The sequence below is a fragment of the Myxocyprinus asiaticus genome, chromosome 42 (assembly GCF_019703515.2).
Source record: "Myxocyprinus asiaticus isolate MX2 ecotype Aquarium Trade chromosome 42, UBuf_Myxa_2, whole genome shotgun sequence".
NCBI lineage: Eukaryota > Metazoa > Chordata > Actinopteri > Cypriniformes > Catostomidae > Myxocyprinus > Myxocyprinus asiaticus.
In genome coordinates, this window is record NC_059385.1 from 32,986,109 (window position 1) to 33,003,197 (window position 17,089).

Consider the following 17,089-nt stretch of genomic DNA (forward strand, 5'->3'; position numbering starts at 1 on the left):
TTTTCCACAACAGATACGCATCTTGTGTAAATAGGCTAAGAGATATGGGTTTTGATCCCACCCATATAGTAGGACAGGGATATAATGGTGCTGGGAATGTTAGTGGGAAATTACGGGGCGTGCAAGCAAGAATAAAAAATCAGTTCCCTGAGCAGCCTATGTGCACTGAAGAAACCACACACTTAATTTAGCAATTGTGCATTTGTGGCGGAATGATCCGCCCCTCCCTCTCGTCATCGTCGCCCCGCCTCTTAGGGTCGCCCTTCTGCCAGGCTCACGATGGGAGTTGGGCAGGAGAGCGAGAAAAGGTGCATAATTAATAAGCCTTGTTCTGACAGCGGTGGATGAAGCACACCTGATGTGAATAATGCTTCTTCACCGCTGTCTTTAAAATGCAGAGCGCAACTCTTCTCGGGGAGCTGGCTTCAAATCTCCAAGTGTGCACACACTGGCATACTTGCACGCCCAGGACCAGTGCTGGGAGGGTTCGGATGGATTAGATGAGTCGCTGGACCCACTCCTTGGACCCCGGCGTAAGTTAAATGTGTCACCGGGGGAGAACAGCACACATTGCTGCCGACGGGCTAGAGGCCAGGCCGCCTTCCCCTCTCACCTGCCGCGGGCCTGGGAAGACAGGCCATCAAGGATGCCGCCGCCCCTCGCATCGTGGATCCAGGAGGGGAGCGTGTGCGGGTGATGGACCCAGCTCATGCCTGGGCCATTCCTTAGACACTTCCCCACCCTTCACGGTGCCCCGTCTCACTGCAAGGATGCCAGACTCCCCCTTTATTACGAACACTATTCCCCCCTGGAATTATGAACATTTTACTTTTATTATTATTTCCAATAAATACCTCTCTGAGGCTTGACACCACACCCACTGTATCTGTCTCTTGCTCACCCTGCCACAGCATTCTATGAGGGTCCCCACTATTCACAACACTCTGAGCACTGTTCAAGAAATGGTGAGCTTTATTACAGCCTTCCTGAAACGGCTACAGACCTATCAGCACAACTGTAGCAGCAAGAAATGCCTCCAAAAATTCTCAGAACCAGCTGGTTCCAGCATGATGTGTGCCTGTTTGCTGTAATAGATAACTATGACAACATATTAACGACCTTGATTGAGCTGAAAAGCGATGAAGACACCAAGACCAGTTGCACAGCATCCTCCCTCATCCATGCTATGGAGACTTTTGAGTTCATAGTTTGTTTAGTGATTGCTTAGGTGTTGCTTCCCCCGCTAACGCCACTTAGCAGTGGGTTACAGAACCCCAACTGTGAATTGCCTCTGGCTGCCAAGATGGCTGAGGATGTCGCAATGGTGCTTGAGAGTAAAAGGGATGATTATACTTAAAGTAAAATGTGGGAGAAAGCCTGTTCTCTGGCTGCGAGTGTAGAGGTCACTCCATCAATGCCTCGCATCTCCCCAAAACAAACTCAACGCTCCAACAAACATTGAGAAGAATACTGGAGGAAAAACAAGTTTCTGCCATTTATCAACCACATGACCACAGAGGTGAGAGACAGAGTTTGCCTTTCTCTGCCCCGCCTTAAAGCCCAGTACCTGCTTCCCAACAGAATTTTGCAGTTGACAGACAGTCTATGGCAAGACAAAAAGGGCGAGTATTGTGCTTTGCTGCCCAACTTTGACGCTGCTGATGTGGAGGTTGAACTATGGAGAGAGCACATCAAGCATACCCCTGTGTCTAGTGACATCTGTCTTGTTTTGAAAACCACAGCAGACTTCTATCTGAGCATAAAGACCATCATCAAGATTCTCATAACCATGCCTGTATCCACCGCAACTGTGAAGCGCTCGTTCAGCTGTTTACGTCGCCTGAAGACTTATCTCAGGAATACAATGACTGACAAAAGACTGAGTGGACTTGCCCTAATGAACATCCGTCATGATATTCCGGTAGATGCGGAGGCTGTTCTGAAAGAGTTTAACGTCACATGCAGTTGCAGAATGAGCTTCAGATAGGTAGGACTATAATTTATTTTCATAAATTGAGGCTATGTTTTGAAAATCAGGGGTGGAATGACCAAAATTGAAGATTGTGAAGCGCAAGTTTTTTTTATTTTTTTATTCCATGTAAAATACTGCAAACAGCACTCGAGCTGCTGACACCACCAGTGTGTATGTATGGTTTTGTATAATTATCGCTATGATGAATCTCAGTCTTGATTTAGTGTTGTTGTTGGTGGCGCACACCAACAACCATTTATTCCATTTATTGTGTGTACCATGAGATCAAGTTATGCGGGCGCCCCTGCTCAACAGCACACATTTCTCCCTTACAATGACTCTTCAGGAGACAGCATATGTCCTAATCAACTGTCACAGAAACACAAATAGATGTACATTTATGAACATAATTCATGTTTTGAATGCATTTGAAGGGGTGGACGCCTGGATATATATATATCCTTTGAGTTGATCAGCATTTAACCTAATGTGATTAAGTGAATTATTTTAGTGGAACTAATCAGTATTTTCATGTATTTTCATCACATATATCCTTTTGAGCTAATGATTTATTATTCTAAGTATCTTAATATATGTTCTTTGTGGTGTCATGCTCATACAAGCAGTTTGAGACCATTCCGTTCATGCTTTAGGAGACAGTGTGTCTTCTGACTAAGAGGCCTAGGTCATGTAGGCCACTTCTCTAGTGTCTTCATGACCCAACAACATACATTTGATTATGACTGTTTCTGCCAAGTTAACAAGAATACAACTTCAGCTCTGCTGAAAGTACAATTATCTCTATGTTTTAAGTTCCAATAATATAGGACCAGTCTCCAACAGAAGCTTTGTAGTATAAGACCTTGAATAGGAGAAACTGTGTGTGTTTTTCCAAAGGTATTTCTGTTTCAGGAATTCAGTAAAGTGAGAATAGCAGTCGAGAGGTGGACAACTGGACCTCAGAGACCTACTACTGCCTATTAAGGGAAGACTGTCCATGGCCTAGGACCTGACTCAGACCATTGGATCCCATATACGGAACTAAAGTGTCATGCCAACAATCAATGAGATAAACGATGTACACGATGACCATGTTCAGAAATGTTCTATAGTTATCTATGCTTGTAACCGATCAGAATTCTAGAAGCTATAGCATTAACGTCAAACTTAATGCTGTATCTGACTATAAGTACTGATGTTTTTGCACCTGAGTTCAGTTCGTGATTCTCCTGTCATTGAGGGTTTTGTACTGCTGACTTCTGCCATTTGATTTAGTAAACAACTCTCTTCAGTAAAATTTCAACTAATTTGATTGACTCCCAGTCTTCATTCCAAGCCTACTGGTCTACAGGCCCAAGCTGCAATCCCCTACACATTCTACATAATATTCCTTTAAAAAATGTATAACCCAAATAATGTGCTTAAAAGTGACTTAACTGAAAATCAGTAGCTGTAATCTGTTTATGTAACAGGTGTGCAATTGGAATATTTTGTAATTCCACTTGCTATGCCCATATTTGGGCTTCCTTTTCCCTTTGCTGCCACCACACAGATTTAGGGAGGCTGCATACATTGCCCTCCTCCCAGACATAAGTTTTCTCAGTGGATTTTTATTAATTTTTATTTTTAAATAACATTATTTTAAGAATTGTAATAGTTTTTAAGCAATTGTAATTTGAAATATATTTATCCCTTCTCAGTGCGTTCTGCATTGCTGCCACGTGCCGTGCATATGCTACAAGAGTCCTCAAAAATATGTTTCTTTGTTGACATGTTTCAATGAATGAGGTATTGATGGCAAGAATTTTTTGGAGTTTCTGAGGGTGAACACAACACATATTACACACTGCTACAATTACAAAAATTAAAAATGTTATGTGTTACAATATATTTGACAAAAAAGTAATTCCATTACAGTAACTTATTATTTGTAAATAGATTAAAAATTCAGGTTGTCAGTTTGGTTACAGAATATGGTACTTGCATATTAATCTTTTTCACACAAAAAACAATTGTGCCACTTTAGAAGACATTAATTTAACAGCTGGACTCGTATGGATGACGTTTATACTGACAGTCTGTGATTTTTGGAGCGTCAAAATTTGAATCACCATCCACTTGCATTTTAAGTACCTACTGAGTTAAGATATTTTCTAATTTTCTTCAAATGTGTTCTGGTGAAGAAAGAAAGTCATACACACCTGGGATATCATGAGGGTGAGTAAATTATGAGAGAATTTTCATTTTTGGGTGAACTATCCCTTTATTAACCAAACTGTGTGTGTGAACAATAACAATATTTAGCAAATATAAAATAATAAAAAAGGCATATCAAGCAAGACACCTTTTAATAAAGTTTAAGTGCCTGAGTTTGACCAGAGTATATTTCTGAAACTCTGCTATTCCCTTTTATAAAAATACTTCCTTAAATTACAAAACAAGCATAATCATTTTGTTTTACAGTTGCTACGGCTGACAAACCGTGTTTTTTTTTTTTTTTTTTCGCATTCAATATTTAAAGATAAAATAATAAGTAAACACATTCAGTATCAACGATAAAACTCAATTAAGTTTATGATGCAACATTGATGGTGGCTTGTATCAGTTGCGTGTCAGTGCATGTGTAAGGGTATCACCTGTTCCTGTGATATGTTTACGTCAGACAGTGTTGCTGTAACTGTGACTGCTGAGTGCACAATGAGCACCTGTCAATGACCCGAACTTCCTCGCTCGCTGACGGCCATGCATTATTCTTTTATCACCACAGCAACGGCTGTGCAGCCAGGTAGTATTTTTATCCCCTCTGATGTGTGCTAAGCATACAGTACAGCAGATACAGTCACAAAACCTGTAATTGCCTTTGATGAACAGCAGGTGGAAAGAGCCCTGTTCATGCAGAAAAATCAATGGCATTCATTTGCAGCTCAGAGTACAATTGTTTTCATATAATTGTCATTTCCGCTCTTTCCTCACCAGTGAAAAATCAAGTCATTAAATAAGTACTTAAGGAGTGCATTAGGTATTGTGGTCTCTTTCGAGGAGTGTCTAAGTGGAAAATGAATGCATGAGTGTTCAGGGATTTCATTAGGGATGCAGCCAGTCAGTCACTTTCTGTAAAGCTGCTTTGAAATTTTTGAAATGTGTTGTGAAAAGCGCTATACAAATAAAAATGCCTTGACTTGACTAATTATCAAAAAAAAAAAAAAAAAAAATCCTAACAAGGTGATCAGGACCCTGGCATGAAGTTTATTATATGGGTACTTCTGAGGGTTGGGCAAATGTTCTTTTTCTTTATATTCACAATATATTCTTTTAATAATTTACAATATATTGACAGCAAAATCATAGGGATAGTTCACCCAAAAATGAAAATTCTCTCACCTTCCTGGCATCCCAGCTTTGTATAACTTTATTCTGCAGAACACAAATGAAGATCTTTAAAAGAATATCTCAGGTCTGTAGGTCTTCACAATGCAAGTGAATGGGTGCCAAAATTTTTAAGCTCCAAAAATCACATAAAGGCACCATAAAAGTAATCCATATACAACTCCAGTGGTTAAATACATATCTTCAGACACGATATGATAATGTGGGTGAGATCAATTTTTAAGTCTTTTTTTTTTTTTTTATCATAAATTCCCCTCCCTACCCAGTAGAGGGTAATATGCATGAAGAATGTGAATAACCAAAAACAGAAGAAGAATGGAAAGTAAAATTTAAAGTGGAGATTGACTGAGCAGGGAGAATTTATAGTAAAAAATGACTTAAATATTGGTCCATTTCTCACCCACACCTATCATATCACTTCAGAAGATATGGATGTAACCACCAGAGTCATCTGGAGTACATTTCATGTTGCCCTTATGTGGACTTTGGAGCTTCAAAATTTTGGCAACCATTCACTTGCATTGTATGGACAAACAGAGCTTAGATATTATTCTAAAAATCTTTGTTTGTGTTCAGCAGAAGAAAGAAAGACATCTTGGATGGCATGAGAGTAAATTATTTTTTTCATTTTCATTTTTGGGTGAACTATCCCTTTAAGCAACAACTGATTTATTGCAATGATTTTAATGTGCTTTTTATGTGGAAACTAAGTCTCCTAAAGAGAGTTTCATTAGACTAGTTTTGCTAACCTTCCTTGCCTTGAGTATGACAGAGTTTCTGATTTAAATTTCAGATAAAAAGACGGCGTAACACTTGGTCAGGTTTGTGGACTCTAGTCACATGACTTGGACTTGACTTGGACTCACAAATTTGATGACTTGGGACTCGACTTGACATAATCAAAGAAGACTTGTGTCTCGACTTTGACTTGGACAACAATGACTTGCGACTTGACTAGGACTCGAGCCCTCTGACTTGGAAAGATTACCTTCTAAAACCAAATATTAGAGTTGTACATTTAAAAATCGGCAGAAAATCAATGATTCATTTCCCCAATAAACAATTCATCTGATTTTGAAATCTGCATTTCCACGCTACACATTCAACCATCATGAGAGCCGGACCAAGTTTGCAGGGTCGCGCATTCAAGGACGACACAGCCAAAATGACATGAAAGGTTAGATCATTTGAATATATATCATTTGGATATAAAGAACATGACTTTGAAGACAAGAAAAGGATTGCAACATATAGAACCTGTGGTTCAATTACAGACAATTTAACAACATCCAATTTTTTGAGGCATCTGAAAACCCACAGACAGAGGTATGTTGAGATTGTTAACTGATACATGACAGATATGGTTCAGTAGCATTTAATTTATCACGTTAGCTGGGTCAGCTAGCTAGCTAGTTAGCTACTAGGGATGGGACAATAAACTCAGCTAAAAAAGAAACTTACCATTTTCAGGACACTGTATTTTAAAGATAATTTTGTAAAAATCCAAATAACTTTATTGTTATCCAAATAACTTTATAACAGATCTTTATTGTAAAGGGTTTAAACAATGTGTTCCATGCTTGTTCAATGAACCATAAACAATTAATGAACATGCACCTGTGGAACGGTCATTAAGACACTAACAGCTTACAGACGGTAGGTAATTAAGGTCACAGTTATGAAAACTTAGAGCACTAAAGAGACCTTTCTACTGACTCTGAAAAATACCAAAAGAAAGATGATCAGGGTCCTTGCTCATCTGTGTGAACATGCCTTAGGCATGCTGCATGGAGGCATGAGGACTGCAGATGCGACCAGGGCAATAAATTGCAATGTCTGAGGGCTTGTAGGCCTGTTGTATGGCAGGTCCTTACCAGACATCACCGGCAACAACGTCTCTTATGAGCACAAACCCACTTTCGCTGGAACAGACAGGACTGGCAAAAAGTGCTCTTCACTGACAAGTCACGGTTTTGTCTCACCAGGGGTGATGGTCGGACTCGCACTCATTCCTTCAACAATAAACGCTACACCGAGGCCTGTACTCTGGAGCGGGATCGATTTGGAGGTGGAGGGTCCGTCATGGTCTGTGGCGGTGTGTCATAGCATCATCGGACTGTGCTTGTCATTGCAGGCAATCTCAATGCTGTGCATTACAGGGAAGACATTCTCCTCCCTCATGTGGTACCCTTCCTGCAGGCTCATCCTGACATGACCCTCCAGCATGACAATGCCACCAGCCATACTGCTCATTCTGTGCATGATTTCCCACAAGACAGGAATGTCAGTGTTCAGCCATGGCCAGCGAAGAGCCTGGATCTCAATTCCATTGAGCACGTCTGGGACCTGTTGGATCGGAGGGTGAGGGCTAGGGCCATTCCCCCCAGAAATGTCCGGGAACTTGCAAGTGCCTTGGTGGAAGAGTGGGGTAACATCTTGCAGCAAGAACTGGCAAATCTGGTGCAGTCCATGAGGAGGAGATGCACTGCAGTATGCCACACCAGATACTGACTGTTACTTTTGATTTCGCACATTATTCCATTTCTGTTAGTCACATGTCTGTGAAACTTGTTCAGTTTATGTCTTTGTTGTTGAATCTTATGTGCATACAAATATTTACACATGTTAAGTTTGCTGAAAATAAAAGCAGTTGAAAGTGAAAGGATGTTTCTTTTTTTACTGAGTTTATATCTAATTCTGATATATCGCAAACCAAAGAAATTACGAACCATCGAGGCTCGATACGGTTCGTCTTTTTTTTTTTTTTTTTTGCAACAAACATAATATTTCTACATTGATTTTACCCCTACTGCGCTTATTTCTTTGCTGTTTACAAGGCTCACACAAGGACCTTAAAGTGCTTTAATTTAGCTTTTAGAAATGTAAGTACTTGAATACCTGGAAAATTGTCTAAGTGCTTGAGATCTAAAAATAACATTTATTCTGTGTAATGTGTGTACATCATACACTAGATCCTGCACTCCACTTTCTTTGAATAAGGTGTCTTTTAATATCCTTTCTGTTCTTTGCAGTCAGATAAAAGTAAAAATAAATTTTAATCACAAATAGTATGGATGTACTAAAAAAAGAGAGACACCTAGCAAGTCCATGAGACGCTGGTTGCTCTCTTAAAATAACCATGCCGGTTTTGCGCTTGTAAAGGAATATTCCTTCTTTAGGTTCATACTGCCACCTACTGTACATTGTGCATCCATCATGGTGACAATCACATGCTGTGTTATGTAGTGTATGCTTTCCCTGCAATGTGTGATCTGAGCTGTTCAGCTCCCATGCCCCGACCACCTCATCTAAGGTGTTTATTAGTTCTAAGTGTGTGAAATTAGGCCTAATTGTTATGTATCCTCCACTATTTAATTAGTATTTCACATTATTATATCCTTTGATCAAGTCCAGAAATTCCATAACTACCCTACAATTTCCAGTGTGTTTCCTTTTTCCAACAACCACCATAACGAATCCATATCTCCCTCCTTTCCTTTCAAACTTTCTCGCATTATTTTCCTTTCTACCGAGTACTGTTCATATTTTAACATAACATGTTCCACAGTTTCTAATTTGCCGCATTCACACCTGCCTGTATCAAGTTTTCCTATTATTGTCACGATCTCGGTGGGTCCATTCGGTTCTTTTCTTTGTGTCTGTGTGTTTCTGTTTCCCTCATGTGTTTTCCTTTGCTGCGTGGCCAGCGTGACTAACGTTTCCTGGGTAACGCTTATTCGTGCAATTATCTCAACCTGCCCCTCATTACCTCGTCTATTTAACCTCTCTCTTGTGTCTTGTGAGTCTCTGCTGCTCAGTCAAGCCTGCCAGCCAGCCAGCCAGCCTGTTTATTATTTTCTGTCTTAGTTTGTTTCCTTGCTTAGATTTATTCAGTGGGATTTCTTTCACCCAGTGAAATGTTTTCTCCAATTACCCTGTGGATTATTCTCTCCTACTACCTCTGTCTGCTGGTCTTCATTGCCACCTGTGTGTCCTCCATCATTCCATCTGCCATTGCAACCTGTGCTGGACATTACATTCATTATTGCTGTTTTGCTATGTGTGTTCAATAAAGACTGATCATTGTGTTTTCCTTCTGCGTTTCAGTCCTCCATCTACACCCATCGTTACAATTATTGCCATAGATGCCTTAAGTCCCATATGCCCAAATCTTAGTCCTGATAATATCATCTCCTCACTTCTATTCCGTCCTATATTATATTTACTTTTGCATACTGTTGGCTGAATATTATAGTAATGTCTTCCTAATTTACCACCATCCCATTCCCTCTGCCACTCATTTCATACTGCTTTTCTAATTATTGATTTAATTTCCCTTCTACCTAATTCCACCTCTATTATATTACTCCTTAGTGCCTCCTTAGGTTCGCTCTTAATCTCTTTTATATTCCAATAAATTCTCTAAAGTCATATTCTACTGGTGTGATCATCTACAGATCCTTTTTACATATATCATATCCATATTTGTTCTGGACATTGACTCAAACAACTCTTGCTTTTTCAAATACCCATTTACCTTCTGTCACTTGATTATTTGTGGATGCCTTCACTCCTATTGTGCACCAGACTGGGAAGTGATCACTACCCATTGTATTGTCAAGAACTGCCCATTCACATTTGTCTGTTAGAGATGCAGACACTATTGTCAGGTCTAGACATGATACTTTATTTGTATTTACATTTAGTCTGGTACCTGTTCCATCATTTATACATACTAGATCTCGCTCTTCCATAAACTATTCAACTATAATTCCATTTGAATCAGTATTTGTGCTACCCCATAATGTGTTATGTGCATTAAAATCTCTGCACCAAACTTCTCTACTCTATGCCCTGTTAATCTTACTCCATAGTGTTGCAATTATAGGAAGACATGGATTGTAGAGATTAAAGATAATGATGTTTCCTTCATCTAAATATACTTCCACTGCAACACATTCCATTTCAGTAGACACATCTACTTCTCTGCACTGCAACAAAGTAATTACTCCCCCACCTCTCTCCTGACCCCTATCTTTTCTAATAGAACAGTATCCATTGATTATAAAGTTATACTGTGGCTGTAACCAAGTCTCCTGTAGACATATGATGTCAGGCTTATTATTTAAATCAGATGTATTCAATGTATTTCTTAAGTTCTTGTCCATTTGCAAACATACTTCTGATATTCCACTGCAGCACTTTTAGACACATTTATTCCCTAACTAGACACCTGTGATGATTCTTCATAAGATGATTGTGATAATAATTAATGTATCTTTTTTGTCAGATATTCCGCTTATGTTTAGAAACTCTGTTGCTTTTTCTACGATGGTTTTTAGTCCATCTGATCTACTCTTCTATACAGCTGTGAGGTTTTTTTCTGATATTGTACAGCTATGTGAACATTTCCTAGGTTCGTTGGTATGATTGCCACTCATCTTTGCTGTAGATGATCCTCCAGATAACCCTTCCACTGTCGTATTTCTGTTTTCCATTTTCCTGATACCACTGATAGCTTTATCTGCTTTTGCATATGACTTTTTATCTCTTCTGAATCTCTTGTGCTTGTTTTTGTATTTCACATCCCCCACACGCAGTACTATGTTCTCCTCCGCAGTTACAACATTGTTTTGTTGTTGCTTTGCATTGTTCATATTCGTGCTCTCCTCCACATTTTGCACATCTTTGCTTGTTTCTACACAATACTGCTACATGACCCATTCGCTGACATTTAAAACATTGTAACGGTGGCGGTATATATTCTTGAACCGGATAGCTTATCATTCCAATGAAAACTCACTCAGGTAAGGGACCTTGAAATTGGAGCAATACACACAGGCTTTCTTGTTTTTTATTATCTCTGTGTGAAATGAGTCGCTTAGCTTCTTGTACTTTCACATTAGCTTTAATTTGTTCAACTGAAACTGATAGAGGCACTCTTGCAATTACCCCTCTGCTAACTTCCCTTGCTCCTATGTCTTTTGCCTTTAGTTTTCCTACATTCAGTGTTTTGCATTTAAACAATTTGTCTCATTGTGCTTGGTTATTTACAATCACTATCACTCTTCCACCCCTCAGACATCTAGCAAGTTTAACAGTCCCAAAGCTTTTTTCAATAGCTTTACATAAACTTATTGGATGTAAATGTTGTCCCAATTCTTCCTCAAATGTAAGTATCACTTTATATTCTTGTTCTTTATCATTTCGTTGTTCTGGAGAAGTCCTCTCTCCCCTAGCCTTTTTTTTGTTGTTGTTTTTTTTGTAGTCTCATTATTGAACTACTGTTCATCCTTGGTGACAAACTGTTGGACCCTTTACGCTTTGTTTGATATCTAACTTCTTGAAAACCTACTCCCTCTTCATCTTCAAATTCAAATCCATCTGAAATGTCACCCATGATAGATGCATAATCTCATCCAACCACTTCCACCACTCAGTTTTGTTTTTTGTTGTTTACAGCTCCTCCGATAATGGCCCTCATCGAAAACCCCACATCACAGAAATGTTTGCCAAAAGGAATATTCTGGATTGAATACAAGTTAAGCTCAATTGACAGTATTTGTGGTATACTGCTGATTACCACAAAAATTATTTTAACTCATCCCTCTTTAATTTAAAAGGAAGAGCAAAAATTGCATTTAAAGTATGGCACTTACAAATGGAAATTTAGGAAGTCAGTCAATAAACATTAAAATACACACAGTTTCAAAAGTATAGCCACTAGATGTAAACATTATATGTGTTAATATGATTTTAGTGCAATAAAATCAGGGATTTACTGGTATTATGGCATTTACCAGATTATAGGGTTTACCACAGTTACATTGTCATGACAGTGAAGTTTAAATACTGGATATACTTTACTTTTGAAACAGTATGTATTTTAATGTTTATGTATTGGTCCCATTCACTTCCATTGTAAGTGTTTTACTGTAACTGCATTATTTTAATTTCATTTAAAATGTTTTTTTATTTTTTTAACTAGGGACGAGTCTAAATTATGTTTTGTGGTTATCAACATAATGCCGCAAATTCGGTCGATTAAGCTTAACTTGTACTGAACTTGGAACATTTCTTTAATAATAAATAACAAACAGTATAACTCTTTATTATGCAGGACTCTGGAGTACTACATTAGATTGGTCAATGGTGCCATCTAGTGGTCTAATATCTCTGAGTAACATCTGCATCGGGAATAAAGATGTAACAGACTGGTCATCCAGGTATTGCCAATAATCTTTCTTGCTTCTCAGATCAATGTGAGATCTCTACAAGTAAGAAAATAAAATAATTATGTTGGCTTGAGAAAGCCAACCTTCTGATATACTATTTAAACTTATTAGTGGTGCTTGCAATGCATCACTATTGTATTCTCACATACTTATTATTATTAGTGGTGCTTGCGGAGCAAAGCATCACTATTGTAATCTCACATACTTATTATTATTAGTGGTGCTTGCGGAGCAAACATCACTATTGTAATCTCACATACTTATTAGTGGTGCTTGTGGAGTAAAGCATCACTATTATAATCTCACATACTTATTATTATTAGTGGTGCTTGCAAAGCATCACTATTTTAATCTCACATACTTATTATGTTGGTTTGACAAAGCCAACATACTGATCTACTACATAAGCTTATTATTATGTTGGCTTGAGAAAGCCAACATACTGATATTCCATTTAAATTTATTAGTGGTGCTTGCGTAGCAAAGTATCACTATTGTAATCACACATACTTATTCTTCTTCTTATTATTATTATTATTAGTGGTGCTTGCGGAGCAAAGCATCACTATTGTAATCTCACATACTTATTATTATTTTTCTTCTTTTTAGTGGTGTTTGCGGAGCATCACTATTGTAATCTCACATACTTATTATTATTATTATTATTAGTGGTGCTTGCAAAGCATCACTATTGTAATCTCACATACTTATTAGTGGTGCTTGCAAAGCATCACTATTATAATCTCACATACTTATTAGTGGTGCTTGCAAAGCATCACTATTATAATTTTACATATTTATTATTAGTGGTGCTTGCAAAGCAAAGCATCACTATTGTAATCTCACATACTTATTAGTGGTGCTTGCGAAGCCTTGATAAGTATCACCCTGGTAACTGCCTAGCAACTAGATGGGGTTACCCTAGCAACCACTGAACAAAACCAATATTTCTGCACCACAAAATCCTACTGTCATGGGGGTTGCCTCTTTCAACTTTTGGCAGTTGCTGGGACATCGTGGTGACGAATTTTGCCACGGCAAGCACCACATACATTTTTTTCAGGAAATGTACCTATCTAGTTCTTTATTATTATTCCGTACAAACTTTGGCACCTAACTCGTCCCGCACCGTTTGTTGTAGACCCACAAATGAGGTGTCAAATCGACCGGCCTATTGACAACACCTGTGCTATGACTTTTCTAAGGTGTTGGGGGTATGATGCACCCCTGGGGGGCAAAAAATGTCCTGAAAATGTCCCATTGACATCCCATTGGCGAGGGTCTCTCCCATGAATTTTTTTTTTTTCCCTACTATGGCAGTCAATGCAAGAAAGTTGTCAGATCATATCTCCCAATCAGAATGTCGTAGAGACGTGGGGGCGGGTTCATTTCACTCGGGCTTCCAATCAGTCTTTAGGTATCATCTTGGAAATGGTGTAGCCACTCCCTAGCAACCATTTATGGCACCCTAACAACCGCCCACATAGACTTCCATTCAAAATGGCTCAGAAGGATATCTTCAGAACAGAATGTCGTAGACACTTGGGGATTGGCTCTTTTCAGTCAGATTAGTAATCAGCCAATAAGAATCTCTCTGGTCACTGGCTAGCCACACCCTAGCAACAATTTAGAGCACCCTAGCAACCAAATCTATTGCTTTCAATTAGAGTGTGGTATCTTCGGATCAGAATGTCCTAGAGACATGAGAGTTGGCTTGTTTTAATTGGGTGAGCAAGCAGTCTTCAAGTATCATCATTACTTAAAAAGTGAGTTTAGAAGGACCATTTTATTACATCTTTCAGAGTTTTAATTTAATCTTATGATTGTCCAGGATAAAATAATGCAGACATTGGCTTTACTAACCCAAAGAGGTGCATTAAGGTGCAGTTACACACGCCAGCTGCGAGCCACCACAACACGATAAGGTTGAAAGTTTCACGTGAATACGAGATGCTTGAGCATTTTGAGCACTTCAATACAGGTGGGAATCCTCTCAAAAAAGAAAGGGTCTCACTGTCAGACCATTTTCTTACAGGACACAAAGCCTTCAATGCAGGATGTTTTATCGTCCCGTATGGGATAAAATCTCGGGCGTCAAGCAAAAATGGGACAGTTGTAAACCTTAGCAGCAAAAAACATTGCATATGCCATCTCTCCTGTTTTGCAAGCCTTTTTCTGTAAAGAATGTGTTAATATTTGACAACTCATAAAAACATCCATTGGTTAACACTCATGCATGGTGAACATACGCAAGTTTGCATAATGTTTGATATACTGGTAATGAGTACTTTATATATGAAGTTTAATTTCACATTTTCAATGAAAATGTCACATCCGTAATGCTGGAATTTCCCTACTATGACAACTAATGTGGACATGCTAGCAAAAGCGACTGCAGTCAGAACTGAAAAAAATGTAACCTGCAGTTTGAACAGTCACTTACACGCACGCAACAAATGCCCATTAACTATAAACATTTTTATCCTAAATAATAGGAAAGACTATAAGATTGTGCATGCTCATCCTGCTCAGTTACATTTGGCATAGATTTTTCAGGAAGAAAGTTTTTTTTCATTATACTGTAGAACTGCTGCGACCGGAGCGTTTTGTGAACTAGTTAAAGCGGTTCATTGCAAAGAAGACCCAGATAAAGCAGATATCACCCGCTGTAGGATCATATTACTCCCGGTTATCGGCTCATTTTGAGTCAGAGTATCAGGCACATCTGAGAGACAGGTTAAGATAGAGTAACTTGTGGATCAGTGTAGACTCGAGATGTGAACTGGTTCAAATCGTTCACTAAAAAGTACTGGTTCAAAAGAGCGATTCGTTCACAAACTGTACATCACTAGCCATCATCGACTGAGGGACTTCGAGAGAAATAGAGAGAGATAGAGTCACCCTTACGCTGAAGCAGTATCAGGTAAAATTAATAAGCAAAATATATGTTGCCAAACATCCTGTAAAATAAGTAATTGTCCTGTAATTAAGGGAAAAAATTGCATTCCGTATGAAATCCATACGCGATGACATTTGTCCCGTATTTTAGCGTCACACACCCAAACTGCTGAGAATGTTTCACAAATCGAGAGAAATGGACCTGAAACACAGACACCTTTTGCGTGAGTTGTGTGAGAAATCCGCTGTTGCTTTATACTTGACAGAAGCAGCTGTGGGAAAGATCAGCACACGTCTTCTGTCGTGTTTTCTGTCAGAAGCAGGAGATTTTTGTCAAAAAATATATAGCATTCCAGTGTGTTAATTGTTTCCTACCACTGGGATTTTAAAACATCAGTAAATGCACCTATTCATGACATACACAGGTTCAGTACAGGTTTAGTTAAAATGGCTAACTTGATTTTCTTACAGTTCAATCGTGATAAATACTATTTACTGCCAAAACAATGACACTAATGCAAGGAGAAATACACTATTTTCATAGTAAGCCTTTTCTCTCCCTTTCTTCCTGTTCCTTGTATACAATTTTCATTTTAAGTTTAGTAGTAAGTTTAGTGCATTTTTGCATCCATTCGCACTGTTTTTCAATGAAAAGCAGCATCTCACACAGAAGCACCTGTATGGGTCATTCCTCCAATTTGGTAACATTTAAGTCTCCAGTACAAGTGTTTGGTATTTATATTGTTTAATTTCACCCGATTACAATTTTGATAGGCGTGTTAAAAAGAATAAAGTTTTTATAATGTTACACACTTCTCTGGGCTTAAAAGTACAATTTTAAATAAATTAAATCCTTTTCAAGTGTTTCAAGTGTCAAAACTACATGTCAAACTTATTTGACAACATATTTGCTAAATCATTGGATTTCTATTTTTTCCCCATACAATTAAGAGTTTAGTACTTTCAGACCGGGTTCTCTCACTAACATGTATTTATTTGTGGTAAATCAATGTGTAATTTTAACACTGATAGTGGAGTTATTTTGTGTGTCCTTTGATTTATTGCCCAGCCCTATATGGCATGATACTATGATATTTATTTTATTAGGTTATGAAGTTTGTAACTCTTTTGTTTTATATATGTTTTCCTTTGTTTTGTGGTGTTAGTCAAGCATAACATGTCCACCCTTTCATGGGAATACACTAAAAAAAGTTAATTAACTTAATTAAATTGAGGAAAACTTTTCCAAGCAATTTAATAAAATTTTTCCAACAATAAAAGAACTGGTTTGAACTAACTTGTTCTAGTTATACAAACTTAAATTCATTTTTGTCAGAGCAACTAGATCAGATCTAATAAATTGTCTTAAGTTGGTCCAACTAAATTAATTTTATTAACCATTAATATATGCCAGATGAGCAAATGTAACAACAGTGAACTGTTAGATTGATAGCAACTGCTTATAGAGCTAAGCAACACTCAAATCAATCTTCACCAAAAGTGAGATTCCATCCTAAACCTAAGAACAAGCGCCAATCTTCACCACAATGGTAACTGCAAAAAACACCAGCCTAACAAACAATCCTTTTAAAAGCCA